This window comes from Liolophura sinensis, chromosome 8 (genome assembly GCF_032854445.1).
Source record: "Liolophura sinensis isolate JHLJ2023 chromosome 8, CUHK_Ljap_v2, whole genome shotgun sequence".
Lineage (NCBI taxonomy): Eukaryota > Metazoa > Mollusca > Polyplacophora > Chitonida > Chitonidae > Liolophura > Liolophura sinensis.
In genome coordinates, this window is record NC_088302.1 from 49,632,725 (window position 1) to 49,651,538 (window position 18,814).

The 18,814-nt window shown below is 37.3% G+C and overlaps 1 protein-coding gene across 2 annotated transcripts in view; it reads left to right on the forward strand.

The window, feature by feature from the left end:
* Positions 1 to 18,814, forward strand: part of LOC135472373 (transient receptor potential-gamma protein-like) — a 158,761-nt gene that overhangs the window by 13,830 nt on the left and 126,117 nt on the right. The window contains exon 1 of one of the 2 annotated variants that reach the window (XM_064751847.1): positions 13,019 to 13,093. The exons of the other annotated variant lie outside the window; for it this stretch is intronic. The gene's annotated coding sequence lies outside the window, so the exon portion shown is untranslated. Of the gene's footprint in view, positions 1 to 13,018; positions 13,094 to 18,814 lie in introns of those variants that run through there. 2 annotated transcript variants of the gene reach the window in all.

Consider the following 18,814-nt stretch of genomic DNA (forward strand, 5'->3'; position numbering starts at 1 on the left):
TTAGGGAAACAATCTAAGGACCTTAGGGAAGCAATTGCAAAACTGGTTGAATCATGATGTCACATGTGTGGGATGTACATCAGAAATGGGAAATAATCAAAATGTCACAAGAGCTTGAAACAGTGCTACAAATACATGTAGGTCCTCTGGGGCATTTACATGTATATATGATTTCCGTGAAAAGAATATATACATGGGCCTGACTAATTCCAGATACTTGTAGATTTAAAAAAAAAAGCAAATCCAGAATCAAGCCTAGAGAATTCTGCTGCAAACATTTATAGTTTGGGTTGTATCTCTTCACGAAGATCCCATAAACAAACTATAACATGTAGTATTTTTAAGATCAGGAATGCCTGAACAAGCAATGATGTCATACAGTATGGAACAGCTAGGCTAATTATACACATATAATATACTGGTATATAGAAAAGTCTGGACTGTATTACTTGAATTAAAGATGATGTGACAGTTAATGAAAACTTATGTGTGGACTGAGAGGAAGTACAGTATAGAAGAGTGGAAAAGCATCAAAGTATACATGTTCCTAACATTGGGTTAACTTTGTCTGCCTAAAACAAATAGGCAGTCTTTTGTTCTGTTCAGCAATATGTCAGTGTTCCTGTTTATTTGTGCCTATAAAGCTAATACATAGGCAGTCTAACAGTTAACAGAGAATGATGTGTTTTCACAACTATGTCAGTTTTCATTAATAATACTCTCAACATTTGACCCCCATATTTGTGTTGTCAGTTACTGGTAACATCTATATTTAGTTTATAATGTACAGTATGAGACACTGGATATACTGATGGTTGACTGTCAGTATTACCACATCATTATAGGCATTATTTTCACTGGTCAAGTGCGATTGGTGCCCTAATTGTTCATAAAATAAATCATTTTAGTGTCATTTTCATAATAAATGTATGCTTAAATTCCCCTGAAAAAATGTTTTCGAGGTCGAAGAGATTTACCGTAGGTTTTATAATTGTATAATTTGTATAATTAAAACATCATCTTATATCTTAGATATCTGCACTCAATGCAGACAATAAAGTCACGTAGTAAAAACAAAGTAGTTTGGTGCATGTGTAGCTTTTAATTGGGTTGATTATTATCATTGAACTGTTGTGAGCCAATCAAGTAGCTCTCAACATTGTTGATGAAAGATTTGATACGTAATTTATGCCTTCTCTTTAATCTCCTGTCGTGGCTCACATTTATGGGATGAACTGTTTTACAGCATGGTAATATTAAAGTGGTAGACTGTATATACCATTCTCTGTAAGGAATCTTTGTAAGAGGTAGGGTTTTGGATGGGTTGAAAACTTACTTGCATTAAAATAAAGATGTTTTTAAGACAGAAGAAGTATTTCTTAATTTTGTGTTGAAATGTTGTAGACTGAAATATGAAACAATATAAGAAGATAAAAGTAAAGTAAAAGCAAAAAGGTTACAATTAATTACATGTAATAATACCAGAACTTTGGCACAAGTCACCGACTTGATAAAGTATCGATTATCTCTTGTGTAACTCTGGAGATATCCAATTTGTGCTGTATGTACAGGTAGTGATATTGTTTGGTATATTTGTACCTTGTGAACTTGTGAAAGTACGATCATCAATTTTGAAGAGGATGCGCATATGAGCCAGTTAGTTCTGGATCAGGCCCATTGGTTCCATTACAAAGACTCATTGAAGAAAATCGATACTTTGGTGAACTAGTAAAGGAAAGAGAGACATTGTCTTCTAATTTCATCCTATGACATACAAATTGTCCTAAACCTGCCAAAGTGGCTATTAAACTTTGCCCACTTGGCCGGTTTAGCCAGCTCTTGTGGAGGCACTATTAGTGTACTTTGTGGCAGGATACCTGTCATAATCAAGTGCCGAGGAATAAAAAAGTCCAGCCCTTTATTGCCTTCCTCTCCATCAGAAAGGCATCTTTGTCTACCATATATTTAGATGCTGGCAGCATTTTCTAATGCCTATGGGGCATACTTGCTGATCGGCAGAGCTTTTGACAAGAGATCTTCATGGAAATAGAACAGTGTCACTATAGAACACAATCAACCCGCCTTGGCTGTGGCAGACCTAATATGCTAATATGGTGTACAGATAGTTTTTGTTTGGGATTGGCTTACCAGTTTTGTTGCAGCTGATGTCATTTTATGGGCTCTTATGACAGAAATTGTGGCAAAACACCTGAAGGTATTATAATAGTTTCCTATATAACAAATACTAGTACATTAAGCTGGATTCCAGTTGTTTATATCTGCCTTTGGACATGCCTGTATAGATATGCAGAGTGCTACTGCATCATAAGCTATACAATGCCTACATGCAAAGCTGACTTCCATCAGATGTGCAGAAAGCACTAGGTCTCATTATGAGCCTGGTATTGAAATTTGAACTAGTTAAAGCTGAGATTCCTTACATGCGATAGCGGTATACGGTACGCGCTATGCGGTACGCGGCAAAAAATCGAAATAGTTAAAATAAGTTGCAATGATTCCATAGGTACGGTCGCGGATCCGTTTTTTCATGCGGAAACGTATACGGCAAAATCAATCGCACCATGTAGCGATCGATGCGGTATGCGTTTTCGAAACCGGACAGGGTATCCCAAGAAATGACATCACTGGTGGGGTGTTTCCCCGACACGTGGTGGGAACTTGTTTAAATTGTTCTCTGGTTAGACGCAATTCCGGGACCAAGTTATGGAAAGCTCCCTGCTGAGCTCTTTGCCGCAAAATGCTGTGGACCCACCATCGGTATTTTCTCTTTTTACGCTTCTTTAGTTGCAACAACTTATATGACATTGCTATTATGGCAATGTCTGAATCTTGCTCTAAAGCCACACGTCGTGAAATGGAGGAATACGACATGTTTGCTCTGATAAAAACGCACCATGAATGAAAGAAAACGCATAGGTTACCGCATAAATGGAATCAGAGAAAGCGCATACCGCATGCCGTATCCGCGTGCCGTATACCGCAAACCGCATACCGCGTATATGGAATCTCAGCTTAATACAGGTATGGTTCAAATCAGAACACCCCCCTTTTCCTACATCTGCCTTGGTTTCCGAATTGAAATATACGAAGATTTCTAACAGAGTATCGTTTTGATTGAACATGCACATTTTACAGTGGCAAGTTGATTCCCAACAAGGTATATGGTAATATGACCTGTATTCTTTGCAGAAATTGTGATAAAATAGAGAAAAACTCAAATGAGGAATCTTTTCAAAGTCATGCATACATTGTATCTATAACGCTTACAAGTGCATGCCAATAATGTGGGTGTATACATGCATATTGCAAATCTCTGCTCCAAATTAACCCAAAAACTACATGTTGAATGCAGTACTAAATACACTTAGGCAACACTTATTTATTTATTTATTTATTTACTTATTTATTTCTTGTAGTGTCATTGTGAGTCTTCATGAATGCCTGTACTGTACTCTTATCAAGTTGCTTCATTCTGTAGATTAAGTGCATATTCATAGTACCCTAGCCATGTCTTTGGTAAAGTTTTGGAAAGGATTTTCCTGTTCAGCACAAAAGTGGGTTATATATTGTCCTTGGCTGATTACAGTGGCAAGGTTTAGTAAGATGAAGTCAGAAGAGTCAGACAGACTAATAAGCTGGATGCTTGTATCTGTCTGGCGAAGAAATTTGATTATTTCCCTTGGCTGTTGATCAGGGTAACTGTTTTGCTACAGACAGATTTCAGTGTCTGTCATTATAGGCAGATATGGATATTTCACAGGTCAACACTGGGGACAAACTTCATGGGCGAGAGACTAAAAGATAAGGCAACACATTACAAATACTGTTCCATATGATATCACATGTAATCTTCTGGATTACTTCACTGAATTGGTCTAAACTGAATAGGTTTTTGTTCTCTGCAAAAAAAAAATTCAATATTTTGATTAATAATACACTGTACATGTATAATTATTTTGACAGTAAAATGCACCAGCTAGTTAAACTTTAGTGAGTGCAGCAGATGCTTTATTCCCATGTTCCAACAGGAAATTTACATGGATAAATTCTCTCTCACAAAGACCTAAAAAGTTTGATGTCCTAATTTTTAGATTTTATTAATTGTATGTTGCTTAAGGGATAATTAAATGATCACATAACAATTGATTGATTATATTGAGAGAATAGATGACAGAACAGCACATACATTTCAAATTTTTTAAATTTCAGGAGCATTGGAAATTGACATTGCTTTATCTTTGAAGCAATCATAAAGCAGTGAAAAGTCATTAGATTTTGATGAATGATCTCCATTCATATGAATATATGTGTTATATAATTTAGAAACGATATGTACTAACTACAAATATAGAATGCTTTGAGGCAACTGTCCATTGGTTTCAATTTGAGCATATGAATTCATGAGTGTATAGTCACTGATTAGAGCGCTTAAGCTGTGGCTGTAAGTGTTAAAGGTTATGGGTAAAATTTTTACAGATCACACATTGTCTCTGAACATCAAACAACTCCAACAAAGCTCAATTGTCCGCTGTTAAAATGAAGAGCGAAAATCACCTAAGTTGTTACCGTAGTGACCGTAGTTTAACAGTTGGTGTCCACAGCAACTAGATTGATCCGCATAGAAGAAGGCATGTCAGATGTAAAGGTTGAATTCTGAGCACTTGACACTGGAATTAATGTTTTATTCTCTTCACCACGAAGAGTATAGTTTGACTTCTGTTTCAAGACATCCAAAAGGGCAAAGAAATTTACTCAATTGTCTGAGCTGCATTAGTTTCCCTGGCAACTGAAGTTGGCTTTGGCACTTTCGTTGCTACACTGTAGCCTCCCCAAGGACTTCACCTACAGTTAACGTTTGAGCGCCATCAGTTGGCCGTTTCCAAGACATTAGAGCTCTCCCAGTCTGCACAGAACACAACTGATTGGCGTTAGTTCATCTGCCTTGTACACCTTTGAAGTTTATTAAATTCCAGCAGCCTGGAAAATTAGCTTAAAGGCTGCTGCCATTTCCTTTAGTACATGTATATATGAACCTAGCCGAAAGAAGGGATACTGTAATATTTGACTCGATCTCCGTCACTATATTGCCTTCATCTATACTATATACTGTTTTCTTTTCATTTAATTCAAAGACTGGTAGTCTTCATAGCTGGAACTATATATATAGTTTTCAGGAGAGTATCTAATACTGGTCTCTCTCTAAAAAAATTACTTGGTCTTTTTATTGGAAGGTGAATTTTACCATGGAAAAAATCTATAATCAAGCTTTAATGACCCGGTGATAGATGGACTTTATACTGTAATTTCCAACAAATTGCTGGTTTTGGACATTTGCCTGCTTGATGGTAGATAATGAGAATGTATTTGCATTTGCTAATCTTCCACTCCTTCAACAACAATACTAACGTTACGGTTTGTGTTTCATTCCTGATGGGCTATTTTATTGGAATCCAGTTGACGGATTAGACTGTAGAGTTTAGTCAGAAGATTTGCTTTGTACCTGGCATGGGATGCTGTTGACTCCAGACAGTCCGTTTATCAATTTTAAAAATGAAAATGTTTGATTTCAGTGTTTACTGTCTACAGCCAGCCATTGACCCTAACTGCTTTTGTTGAAATATACAGGAACCTTGTCATTTTACAAGACTATTTTATTTCTTTAGAAATTTTGAATGTAAACTAGTATACTAAAACTACATGTACCTGTGTTCAAAAGCCCTTTTGTTTAATTGCTTGCAGTTATCCCAACTCCTATATAATGTGCTAAGGACTTTAATTGTGAGATATTTATAGAAATTACAAGATATCAGGAAATTTACTGCATTTTCTGTCAGTATGAAGAGGAAATGAAATTATCATATTGTATTCCTATATTGAAATATATATATTATTGTTGCATAAAATTTTGTCTGCGTATGTATGAAAATGGAATAAATGCTAGTCTGTAATTCCCAGGGTGCATAAATTCATCTCTTAAAACAGCATCCCTGAATGCATTTGTCATTAACGTACAATGGTTAAACTCTCAGATATGAACCAGCAGCTCTGCCATGGTGCTATAGGTATGACCCCCCCCCCCCCTCCCCCCCGCACTCATTTGCATTGTTGGCCTTTGCCTTGCTTACTGACCTTCATTAACTATTAAATATCTCAGTTAGACCTGCTTCAGGACTCAGAGTGTAGTCAACAAGCCAGGAGTCAGAAATAGGGCCACAATGCTCTAGCTGATCCAAATTGACATATGTATATGCATATGTACATCCTAACAATTCTGAAATCCTGTATCGAGACAAATGTGGCTATGTAGTGGCTGTACGTAATCAATCTCACACGTATTCCTGTCGGAAACCTATTAATCAGATTATGAGTGATTCTGATGAAGCCTTTTGAATGCTGGATGTCTTCCTGGTGTGTTTATGTAGCTTACCAGGAAAGGTTGATTGTGTACGTCCTAGCCCTGGTCAGGATGACACCCTCAGAGCTTGTGATTTTGATCCTATACCTGGCGCTCATATGTATCTGTGTAGTCCCTGTCAGGAACCAGTGGCAATCAAATAGTGTTGGAGATTGATAGGACAACGTTATTAGTAAAGTTAATGAAGCGAAGATTATATCCAGGCTGGTATGTGAGGAAAACCTATGCTAGTTAGACCTTCAGTGTTGGTGGTATCAAGACTTATATCATGTACAAAGGCTGTCTCATTCACAACCATATGATTACATTGAATTATTCAGCAGGCAGTCCAGTATGCATATTGGTCCTTGTTTGTAGATTGAATGTATTCAAACAAATATGTGTATTATTTTGTATAAATATTTTTATATTATTAACAACAGGTCTCTACCCAGTTCTCTCCCACCATAAAGCTGGCCGCTGTCGTATAAGTGAAATATTCTTGAGTATGGTGTAAAACACCAAACAAATAAATAAGTAAATATGAGGTAATCTGAAAGAGTATATAACAGGTAATCAGAAAAAAGTGGATCATTATATTTGTGAAGGATTCTGCTCAGTGACAAAGATTGGTCGCTGTATTTAATAAAGCTATATCTAAGTGGATTGTTTTATGACTTAATTAAAGTCACACGTTTTTCTTGTCAGTAGGTTTGATGGTCTTATACATTTCTGTGTATGTGGATGTATATATCTAGATACACAAGATTTGATATGCAAGCAGCAGTTTTATTTACCAGATATATATAGAAATCAAGTCAACTTAAAATCACTTAGAAAACATATACCCTAAATGATCTTTATCACCAATAAAAGTGCAAATAAATGTCACAAAATATTATTTTTGGTGCTTAAACTTATAATTTTTCAGTTAAATATCTTCCCATGTCTCACAATCAGGGAAAATGAACATGGACGAAATTTGTGGTCGTTTAGGGAACGTCATTGGATGTAAATTACCCTCCTTGTTTAGAAAGTATGGAAAGATAATTAGTGTTTATCAGTAATGACTTTGTCTGGAATATAGCTACCCATGCTGCGATAGAAGCTTTTGAGGGTCTTCCTTTACACTTCAAGTTGATGAATGATAATTAATCAAAGAATGTCAGATTGTATATTAATTAGAACTGATAAGCTGTATATATCTTGTTGGGCCAAGTACATTTGATACATTTCATGTCAAATTTCAGATTCTCAGTGTCCAGGTCTGTTCTCATGTAGAACATATGTATATCATGTGCCATGTAATAGGCATCCAAAGACCCCAAAAGGCCAACAATACTGGATTTGTCCATTTTAGGGGATCATTTGTGGTAATTGGTGCCTCATCAATACATAACATACATGCCACAAGTGTCCCCATTGTTATGTCAGTGTACACGTTTGGACTTCATGTATATATCACTCAGTACATTTCTGATTAAATTTTGTGCACATGTGTACATGAAACTAAAGAGGCCAAGTCATAAACGGCGTGGAAAGGGTGAAAATAGACTTGATTATTAACACATGCTAAGCCAAAGGCTGAAACTTGCCACTGAGAGAGTTGATAGGTTTTAAGCTCAAATCTACAACCAATAACATTTTCAAAGTTGAGCTCAGCATGTACATTGTATGTTCAACAATTAGTCTTTCATGAAAGAATTTACTCTTGGATTTGGTGTATGTAGGATATTTTTCTCTTCACCTCACAGCAGCCTTCTGGATGAACAGTCTGAATGCACACCAATGTAGCTGGCTGCGGACCAGTGGAGCATGTGAAATTGGTTGTCATTCTCTATATGTAGTGTTTACAAATGAAACCATATGGCAGCCTGAATAAAGGGAAAATCACAAAGAAGGAAGCAGTGAAACCTGTTGAAATATTCAGTGATCTAGTTATTCCTCTTGTCTGCTTTATTCCCATGTGTTGCTTTGGCTGGAATAGCTTTCCTCTCCCTATTTCGCGGCTAGGCTGGCTTAAAGATTCCTGTTTGAATGCATTTATAACCTCATTAAAGATTCACAGAATGTCACCTGTCGGCAATACGTTAAAAGGCGGTAGACGGTAGAAGGCGGGATGGACTATGGATGGACAAGGCTAGATGAAGTAGGTGGTGTTCCCATGCCACTCATGTCTGTTTCATTGATTGTCTGAATCAGGCAATGTACGTCCTCTCTACCAAGAAGTGATCTAAAGACTTCACCAGCTAGTGTAGGCATCCATATACAAAGAGGGCGTTCAATGGAAGGATCAATGGTGTAGGAAATTCTTGATGTCTTGAAATGCTTGACACATCAAACAACTTTATGCATACTTCCAAAAAATATAATTCTCTGCTTGATTTAGTCATTTTCTGATCAAATATTTATCTATTTATTTGTTTGATTGGTGTTTTATGCTGTACTCAAGAATATTTCACTTATACAACGGTGACCAGCATTATGGTGGAAGGAAACCGAGCAGAGCCCGGAGGAAACCCACGGCAATCAGCAGGTTGCTGACAGACCTTCCCACGTACGGCCGCAGAGGAAGCCAGCTTGAGCTAGACTTAAACTCACAGCGACCGCATTGCTGAGAAGCTCCCGGATAATTATGCAGCGCTAGCGTGCTAACCAACTAAGCCATGGAGGCTCCTCTGATCAAATAATTCATCCATTAATGGTTGAGCAATACATGCATTTATTTCTGTGTTTACAAATAATGTGACATTTATGCAGGCCTTCATCGAGGTAACATTGTTTGATTGGCATACTTTGAAAAGAGAGTTTCCACATTTTTATTTGTATATTTAGTTATTTTGATTGATTATTATTTTGACCCAGTCTGATTCACCCACTTGTACATAATGGTAATCATCTTGACGGGTTGATGAAACCAGGCACTCACAGACAGTGATATGCTGCCACCTTGATATGCTTAGAATACTGTACAAAGAATGCTAGCTGTAAAGTTATAGGTGCTGCTTGATTTGGAATTAAAACTCAAATCCCAGATGAGCAAGTGAAAATCATAAGGTTTTAGTGGTATTTGCATTCATGGCCTGGAAAAACTGCAATCCTAGACTTCACATGGGAGGCAACTCTTGATGTCATATAGTCGTTATACATGGGAGATAACTTTTAATGCTTAGCCTATGACACTACAGCATTGTTCAGATGTGAATGAGTGAGATACATGAACATATGTTAGTTATAATGTAACAATACTTAATTAAGACTAACGCATACTTGTACGTGCTCAGATTATTGATTTACATGTAGAAATAACCATTACATGTTCAGGTCTAGCTCCAGAAGTAGAAATACATTATCTAGTCTTCTCTAAGAACATACTGAAAACTCTGTAATGCTATATTAGAGAGACACATTACAAATATTTCTAAGAAAATTGGCAAACCTAATAAAAACAGTAGTACATGCCAATTCACTGTTTCTGTTTGGTTAAACACATGGTGACTAAAAGATACTTTGCTAATATAAGTCCAGTTGACCTGTCAGAGACATACACCTTAGATGTGTGAAGCTGAATATTACTGGTATTATAACTTTCAGGAAAGACATCCAAAGTCTCTACTGTTTTGTAAAGCGCATCAGTAGGAACAATGTTAGTAAACGTTATTTAGCTGCAGTGTTGGTAAATCCCTACATTTTTTGTAATTTAATTTGTGGACTTGTACATTGAGTTGAAAGGACCATTTTTTTACATGAATTAGCAGGTATTTCAAAAATAGTTAAGTGTGCAGTCAGACAAAAACTTTGCTAAAAAAATGATGCATGGACCAAATTTGTAAGTGTTGCTCCATCAGTACTTTTACATTTATTTTTAAAAAATAACATTATTTTAAACTTAGAGTATTGTTATTTTATACTTACAATAATATTTTTTACACTTACAGTATTATTTTACACTTTTGATAATATATTTTTATACTTACAGAATGATTGTTTTATGCTTACGATGATATTTTAAACCTACAGTATTACTATTTTACACTTACATGCTATAATATTATTTTGTTCTAGAGAACTTGTGAATTTATAGTTTGTCCAGTCTAGATTAAAAAATATGTACATACATGCAGTTTCATAACTACACTGCCTGGCAACAACCTGTGGATAATCATGATTTTTCCAATCCCAGTTTCCTTGCACTATAACACTGGCCACCATTGCATAAGTCTAATACTCTTTACACAGTAAAACCATAATCCAATAACTACACTGTAGTTGTGTCCTAAATATATACCTGTGGATGACCCAGATGTTGTCCAAGGTAGGAGCAGAAGCTTTGGGCTTGAAGCTGTAGATGTACAGGTTGAGCCACAGGTAGTACACCAGACACTGTGTGCCACAGGCAGTAGCCTACAAGAGGTACTTTGGGCCACTGGTAGCAGGCCAGAAGCTTTGAGCCACAGGTAGTAGACCAGAAGCTTTTGACCACAGGTAGTACACCAGATAGAGGGGCCACAGGCAGTAGGCCAGAAGCTTTGTGCCACAGGTAGTAGACCAGAAGCTTTGAGGCAAAGGTAGCACACCAAACACTGTGGGCCAGAGGCAGTAGAGCGGAAGCTTTGGGCCAAAGGTAGTACACCAGACATTGTGGGCCACAGGCAGTAGTCTAGAAGCTTGGGGGCACAGGGAAGAGGCCAAAACTCTGGGCCACAGGCAGTAGGCGAGGAGTCTCAGGCCACAGCAGTAGGCTAGAAACTGGGCCACATGTATTATACCAGAGGCTGTTGGCCACAGAATGTATGCCAGAAACTGGAGGCCAAAAGGTGTGGGTCACCTGCAGTAGGCCAGAAACTGTGAGCCAGAAGCTGTGCCGAGATGATGAAGACTAGAAATCTAGGTTGAAGCATTGCTTGTTTTGAAAAGCTAACTTTGATGTCGGCTTTATATCATTCCCTGGCTCATTGTCTGGAAATGAACCTTTTACAGATGTGATATTGATCATATTGCTCATTCTATTGTCAGCAGTGTATGTAACATTTAACCTAGGCTTTGTTTTCACTGTGGAATTATTTTAAAAACATTATATTTATCCTGGTACAGGGGGGAAATTAATGGATACTCCTGTCATCTACGCTGGCAACTCAAATGGGTTAAACTTTAGGGCTAGAAATTTTCGGCTAAACTGTATGTGAAAGACGGTAACAGAATTAATGCTAAAATTGCTGTCAATTATGAAGCTGGGAACAGTCTAACAGATTCATCATGTTCAACAAGCTGTCATTCATTCAAGTTCATTTTACAGTTTTGTTATGTGTGATTGTTAGGCAAAGCTACTAGTCTCTTACCACTTCTGGTAGCTCATGTCTGTAAAGTTCATGATAACAGGGCAAAAAAAAAAAAAGAAAAACATTGGCAGGAATTAAATGGATTTGAACCATAGGCAGCCAGATATAATGTCCATTGGGGCTTGTGAAAAGAAAATAAACTTTGCTCTCTGATAGCAGTGGTTGGGCTACATACATACCAGTTCTGGGGGACAGCAATTCTGGGGATCAACTCACGCACTCTATGTGAAGTGTATGCTGAATAGTAGAAATCAGAATGAAAAATACAAGTAAAAAATGGAAAGGAATGCCCTGGATTTGAACCCTAGACTGCCAGTCATGGTTTACAATGGGTCTAGTACTAAAGATTAGCATACAGTTCACAGCATTCTGCTGATAGCCAAGACGAAAAGACAGAAAAAACACATCGTTGCAAAGTTCATGCCCATTCCCTTTAAAATGAGGATAGCTTCAGCCCTTGTGGCCAAGATATTTTAAGCTTACCAATAAAATTCAAAATGGCTGCTAAACTGGCCATGCAGCACAAAACATTAAAAGTTGCTTTATTAAAACTACAATTTTGTTTTTTCTACTTTTACCAGTTTTCGAGATATTGCAATTTTACGAGCTGACAATAAAGAATTTACAAAGTTTAAGCTGTGGAGTTTTACGCTGAATTCAAGAATATTTCACTTTATGCAATGACTGGCACCATTATGGTAAAAGGAAACCGGACAGAGCCCAGGGGAAAAATGGGTAAACTGGATAAAATTTGATAGAAAACTTAAAGCATCAGTAATAAAATTAAAGGTTAAAGGCTCATGATTAGGAATTATTTCACTTGACCAGGTTTAATTATGCAGAGGTGCAGATGAAACATAAAAATAGCAACACTAGAAAAACAACCAAACTGCTGTTTGTTAGCCCCTATGTCTGTTCAAGAGAAGGGTGGGGTGATTGATGTACAAAAAGATAATGTACACATAGTTGCATTTTTGCTCCTGATGAGAAGAGCTGAACAAAATGAAAAGGACTAGTGATTTGGAGCCACACCAGGATTTGACTGTGTTGTTATGGCAGTGGCGGCATGCTGAATGACGGCATGTTATGAGTGATGAGGATCCTGCACTTGGTTGACATGACCTACATGTAGTGCAAGGTCATAAAATTAAACTCCCTAAGGGGAGATAACTGAGACGTGGCATAACGTAAGCCAAAAACGGTGAGTTAGAATCATCATGTTGTATTTTTAGGGCAGATCCAAGTTCTAGTAGGGATACAGTTTAGCTTTTGAAGACTGTAACATGAGAAACGGCAAAGCTATTTGGAGGATTGCCCAGCCCATTTGGATTATATAGATGTATGTGTATTTGCTGATCCTTCGACTGGGACTTTTGTTTTTTGTTTAGTTGTTTCAGTGCCCTCTTTACAGTGAAGCATACATGCAGGAAATGTAGGTCAAATAAATTTATCTTCATTGTATTATTGATTATTGTGCACACAAGCGTGTATATAGTTTTTTGGCGTATAACACTTTATAGATCAATTATTTCGTGAAATCATTGTTTCCTTTTTATGTTCTTTTATCTGTTTTAGACACCCAATTAATTGGGATATTGAATACAATTACCATTAAACACAGAGTGGTAAATATCTGTGACTTTGAAGATGCATATCATCCATATATCCACTTTTACCAGAGTCCATGATTGTCAGGTTATCACTGTGTGGTGCTAATCTGGCTTACATTGAAGAAGGATATAAATTATAAATATTAGTCTAATGTACATTTGCACTTTGTTATTGTTTCATCCCTAGTGATTTTTGCCTCCAGCTTGGAGAATAGACTAACAAATGGGTATATATTCTGATAGTAGAAGGACTGTCTGCATGTTCAATTACATAGTTAATTTAGACTGCATTGATCTAAAATGACACATACATAGTACTCAATGCATTTTTATTTGTTCCTGTATTGATTTTTATTAAAGCAGGTGCAGTTCCATCGGTACGTTGGTACCAGTGGAATTGGTTATATGGTGAGATCGTAGATGTGTGCTTCATGCCAGGGTCACATTTGTTGCAAGTTTTGGGGCACAATCTCACTATGTCTTACCCATGTTTGTGCTAAATAGCTCTCAGGATGGACTCCATAATGGTGTCTTCAAAAGTCCGGTTGAAAGATTATTGAATATTGATGACTGGGCTGTCTCATTTGTTCCAATCTGCTGGGCGTCAGGAAGGAAGCTTGGATAAGCTTACAAATTACCGTAGCAAAGATGGTTGGCTGTGGAAGGGCCTCACGACTAAGATGTTAATCCACATATCTTGGGAGCGTTTAGTAATTAAGGTAATGACGACGTATACACGGTGTATTGATCCCTGTGAGGGAGAACGCAACTGAAGACGATAGAAGCTTTAGCAGACAGCAAATTGCTGGGCGACGAGTCCCTAGTGTTTTGCTGTGGAAATCAATCGAACTGAACGATCAAGAGATCACCATTCCACAGAGCCAAGGATACCGGCCCTGTTTATCGTAGTGAAAGCTCGGGATTAAACACAACAAAGTCATGTCTCCGTTTACATTAGTGATTTCAATAAAATCTTTTGTGCTTGGTCATTTTTCTCCAATCTAGGCCCCAGCCATCTAGCAGGTATTCTCTGTTTTATTTGCATTTTCTGGGATCTGACAAACAAGAAAAGCACGGGACATCCACAAGCCCTCAAGTAGGGATTAGCAAAGAGCCTTTTAGTATAGCATCGCCAGAACTGCCCTTTTCAATTCTTTAGTGATTAACAAAATATGTGGCAAGTACTTGCTGGAAACTGGTCATTCTTACGTACAGAAACATTGATTAAGTGGAAGAATTGCTCTTATATACTTATATACTCTTATATACAAAGATGGATTTTGGTGGAAGCCATCTTTATGTACCAGTGATCAGCGGAGGTGTATCAGCGTGAAAATCTCAGCTAAGTCTTTCAGTTCACCATTTCCTATCATTCTGTAGTTTTTGGTCAAATTGGCATCGTTTGATTTTCCTGCTTCCAGCTCAGTGTGTTCAAGGCTTTCAGGCAAAAGAAGATAGATGTGACCTTCACATTCCAGCATCTCCAAGTACTCTGAAAGAAAAAGCAAGGAAAGGAACATTCAAAAATATTTGTTTATATGTGGTAAAATTAGAATATAATACGATTTGGATACCCTTTGGAATCCTTTATGAAAACCAATTATCCTAAATTGTGTACTGTATATATATATATATATATATATATATATATATATATATATATATATATATATAAAAATATATATAATCTTTTGAGCATGGCTGCACTGTGATGATTTACAGATCAAATTCGAGTTTTGTCAGTTTTTTTTTAACAAAACAACTGTGTTTGGACTGACACTTTTCTGGTTTTTTTCCAAACCAATACAGCAATACCATATTGAATTGAAACTTAATTGGTACTTAACTTCATCATGACAAGTTACAAATCAGGTTTGAATTTTATACTGGTTCTATTATCAGTATGTATTGTATGTATATACATATATTGTTAAGTACATCATATTTACTAATTTTTTAGCCATATGATGATAACAGGTCATTATGTGTGTACATATGCTACATCTTCCTCGCCACAAAAGTAGTAGGCCGAAGACACCAGATGTGACACGCCACCATGTCACATTATGATGACACCATACTAACCAGTAACCTCTCAGTGCTGAGCGGCAAGTGAGCCAGCAGCAAGGTCAGTTGATAAAGTCTGTATCATGACTTATGAACATATACTGTAGTGCAAGTTTATGTGAAAGCTAATTGAACTTCCCATTGAATCTTGTCGTGAATAAAATGCCCCCTTCCCCAACCCACCAACCCAAAAAACAGAAGGACCATTGTTTTGTGACTATAAAGAACCAGTGACATTTTTTAATAATGCTTCAACATGATCAGGATCATCCAACAAAATCATGAAAACCACATTTTGAATAAGCACAAAATGACCTTTTAGATCATATGTACTTTATTAAAAGTTGGTCGGTGAATTGAAGGGCATAAGATTGATCTCTGTATACATGTGGTCTCTCAGATTTGAAGATTTGCTACTTACAATACAAAAATATCACAACAAACATATGTGACATGTACACATGTAATGACAGTAGTCAGCAAGGGGATTTATATCAGTTACTGATGCCTTGTTAACTGTGACCAGATGGTTAAGAGACTTGTCAATTAGATTCTGTAGTTTACCAGGAAAGGGCACAGTGGTTATAGCTCATGGCTGTGAAACCCACTGCTGTGTTTGTCTTCTACACATACATTTAACTGTTAGCTCTGGCCAAGCTGATTATTCTTTAATATGACCTATACAGACCACAAATGAAATGGCTTATAGGTAAGGGGTGAGGGTTTGTAATTAACCAGGTGTCAAGCTGATGTATACCTACTCTAGATGCTGCCATTCTTTTTTGGCGTCTGTATTGTTTTGCAGAGCAGAAAGCTTGAGTTGCACAGCACTTCTCTTCTCTAACACTCTCCTGACTCTGTGGTGCACATTAAGAGTCCATTTGTGCTTTCCAAGGACACTGGAGATGCTGTCATCACAGAAGGTGATTTTCAGGATGAGAAGCTGTTTTCTCATTAAATTCATTCAGTCTTAGAGGGTGTTCCATTCACATGGCCTTAAGTGTGATTTAAATGTGGCCCATGGACTTGATCTGGCATGGTCACGTGTTGACAGTGTTTGAGGAGATCAGGCAGATCAGGCAGAGGCTTGCTAAGTGCTGCCTCCACCAGTATCTCAGTGCAGGGTGTAAATGCTTTAGACATGCTCCAACAGCATAAAGCCTTTTCACTTGAGGCAGGGTCAAGTTTCTGGATCTTGTGTTGGTGGAAGATGGTTGAATTTGTTTGGAGTGGCTCAAAGCTAAAGTAATTTATAATCTTGATGCCCTGCAAGAATTCTGTGTGGGGGAAGAAATTGGTTTCACACATATACATTTACATGCCCTTATATACTTATAAACTTGGACTGATGTCACATAAATTACATTTACATTTATTGATCTATTTTCCTAATTATATATCATATTCATATCATTTATACTTTCATCCAGCGTATTTTTAGTATGTAGTAGATCCACATACCCATTTTTCCATAATCTTAGGTACATGTATGTGTCTCGGTTACCATGGTAACCGTGAAAGCCCTGCATCATAATAATTGACATTGTTCCTTTTTTGCCACATGCTCTGGTGTCTGTTTAGTGGCTCCTAGAACCAGCATCCTGATAAATGAGTAGTAGACTAAAAACAAATGTTACTGATTAATACAGTTGTAGCTCCCTCAAATGCATTTGACAAAAAAAAAACAATTACGGTACTGTTGCATTCTATATTGTCCAAGAAAAAAGTGCAAGACATTTCTATCCAATGTTTTACAGTCTTCCTGAAAAAAAGAATTTAAGACTGTACCAAAAATATTAGCAATGAGAATTAATAACGGTGTACTGAGGTCAACAGATGGTCAGACTGATATTCAAATAAAGATTGCATTGCTTTCTGTGTTATTACTTGATTGATGTCATTATAAGCTGTTGATCTAAGTTTTGTTTGCTTTGTATAGTGAAAGAAGTTACACAGAAAGATATGCTACATTGGAAAGAAGATCTGTTTTGCCAAGATAAAATCATCATGTGCAACAGTGCAGAACTGTTGTATTCTCATCTGGCCAAAGCGTTAAGCTACTTTGTTCTTAATTATGACCACCAAATGTTTTTGGAAGCACTGAGGTTCCAGACTTGAATTCTGCTCTTGCTGGTTAGACTGTGTCTGTAAGTCAGAAGGTTAACGACGTAGCTTGTCAAAGGTCGTGGTTAATTTTCTTTGGGAATTCTGATGCCTTTCACTAGTATACATGTACCTGAAGGCATGCCCTCATCAAGTGAAAAGTTGGCACGAAACTCCAGTCAGATAAAATAAACACTTCTCATGCAAGATTGCTGTAAATTGTGAAATCACTATTCATGTGTAAAGTATTGCAGATGGCGCCCAAAACCTTTACACGTAAAATTTCTGCCATTGGTAACTTCTTGACTCACACATGAAACAGTTGACCTGACTAACATAATCACATATAAGCACTGGGAATAGACATGAATTTACTTGTAAGACAGCTGCTATGGGTAACTATTTTACACGTAACAATACTGCATGCATTTTAGTAACATGTTAATCATTAACTCTTTTCAGATTGTTTCTGCCGTTGGTTCGAGCTAGCATCACACATAAGATCACTGTTGTAGGCTGTACCGATCATTACACATAAGATCACTGTTGTAGGCTGTACCGATCATCACACATACATGTAAGATCACTGTTGTAGGCTGTACCGATCATCACACATAAGATCACTGTTGTAGGCTGTACCGATCATCACACATAAGATCACTGTTGTAGGCTGTACCGATCATCACACATGATCACTGTTGTAGGCTGTACCGATCATCACACATAAGATCACTGTTGTAGGCTGTACCGATCATCACACATAAGATCACTGTTGTAGGCTGTACCGATCATCACACATTAGATCACTGTTGTAGGCTGTACCAATCATCACACATATGATCACTGTTGTAGGCTGTACCGATCATCACACATAAGATCACTGTTGTAGGCTGTACCAATCATCACACATAAGATCACTGTTGTAGGCTGTACCGATCATCACACATAAGATCACTGTTGTAGGCTGTACCGATCATCACACATTAGATCACTGTTGTAGGCTGTACCAATCATCACACATATGATCACTGTTGTAGGCTGTACCGATCATCACACATAAGATCACTGTTGTAGGCTGTACCAATCATCACACATAAGATCACTGTTGTAGGCTGTACCGATCATCACACATAAGATCACTGTTGTAGGCTGTACCGCTCATCACACATAAGATCACTGTTGTAGGCTGTACCGATCATCACACATATGATCACTGTTGTAGGCTGTACCGATCATCACACATAAGATCATTGTTGTAGGCTGTACCGATCATCACACAT